Source organism: Saccopteryx bilineata, chromosome 7 (genome assembly GCF_036850765.1).
Source record: "Saccopteryx bilineata isolate mSacBil1 chromosome 7, mSacBil1_pri_phased_curated, whole genome shotgun sequence".
Taxonomy (NCBI): Eukaryota; Metazoa; Chordata; class Mammalia; order Chiroptera; family Emballonuridae; genus Saccopteryx; species Saccopteryx bilineata.
The window spans coordinates 25529888-25531524 of NC_089496.1; the positions used below are offsets into that span (position 1 = coordinate 25529888).

General features: G+C 38.1%; 1 pseudogene; it reads left to right on the forward strand.

Annotated features, from left to right (window-relative positions):
- Positions 1–467, forward strand: LOC136310518 (large ribosomal subunit protein P1 pseudogene; annotated as a pseudogene).
- Positions 468–1637: the final 1170 nt, after the last annotated feature.

A 1637-nucleotide genomic window follows, 5' to 3' on the forward strand; every position in this document is an offset into this window, starting at 1 on the left:
ATGGCCGCGTTGGAGTGAGGTCTTCACTTCATCCGGCGACTAGCACCAATCCGGCAGCGCTCGCCCAGCACTCGCCCACACCATGGCCTCTGTCTCGGAGTTAGCCTGCATCTACACGGCCCTCATCCTGCACGACGATGAGGTGATGGTGACGGAGGACAAGATCAATGCCCTCATTAAAGCAGCTGGTGTAAATGTTGAACCTTTCTGGCCAGGCTTGTTTGCAAAGGCTCTAGCCAATGTCAACATTGGGAGCCTCATCTGCAGTGTAGGAGCTGGTGGACCTGCCCCAGCAGCTAGTGCTGCCCCAGCAGGAGGTTCCGCCCCTTCCACCACTGCTGCCCCAGCTGAGGAAAAGAAAGTGGAAGCAAAGACGGAAGATTCTGAGGAGTCTGATGATGACATGGGCTTTGGTCTTTTTGACTAAACTTCCTTTGTAACATTCAATAAAAAGCTGAACTCTGAAAAAAAAAAATGCTAAAAGTACTGGAGTATCCGCATGTTCCCTGATCCCCTAATTTTTGTGAGCAGTGTATTTTATAGAAATCCTTCAAATTTCCTTGTGATGATGACACGCTGTTTTTCTCCAGTGCTGTTACTAATTTGTTTCTTTTCTTATATCACTCCAATTTTTTAAGGTGACTTTTACAAAAGCAAATAATGTCTCTCATCTTGTTGTGGTGGCCAAATTTATTTTTCCACTTCAAAATGGTCAACTAAATCACTGAGCAAAATCAAAATGCACAGGATCGCTTAGTCTACATATCCTTTGGTCTGTTTGAAAAACCAAGTTTTTCACTCTGACTGGGTAGGTCATTTGGTTAGAGCATCATCCCAATATGCCAAAGGCTGTGGGTTTGATCTTCAGTCAGAACACATACAATAATCAACCGATGAATGCATAAATTAGTGGAACAAAAGATCATTGTTTCTCTCTCTCCTTCTTCTCTAAAATCAAATAAATAATTTTTTAAAAAATTCAGACTTTTCATCCATATATTTTAAATTTGTGCTTTGGCTAAGATTCTTAAACACAGACATTTTAACTATATTATTTTTAAAATGCAAAGTGTTATTTAATGTTTGCACGATTCATTTCAATACTTGTGAGAAATTTTTTTCTTAGCTCATCTGAATCACATATATGTTCATTAACATAAATATATTTTTATATAAAGAAAATATTTATCATGGTTATTCTGGAAGGTGAAATTTTGCATGATGTTTTTGCTTTTAGATTGTTTTCTAAATTTTCTATAATAACTGTGTGTAATTAAAAAGGGAACATTTAAAAATAAGTGTATTTGGGTTTTTTTTTCCAGTTTGTTAGATAAATGTTATATCATGCCCATAGTTATATAGAGAAGTGATCACATTTTTTAGCAGTAAATTTAAGGCATGAAAAACCTAAAAGCATAAACAGCCTTATGTATACTGGTTGCATAGATATTTTTTGTGTGTGTGTGCCATGAACTTTAAAACTTCACACATTATTTCTTCCCTGCTTTTTCTTGCCAGCTGCTGACTTTCAAAAACAGCATATTATTGAGATGACTCATAAGAATCAGTGTGAAACAGGCACTGGCTGGTTGGCTCAGCAGTAGAGCGTCGGCCCAGCTTATGGAAGTCCCGGGTTT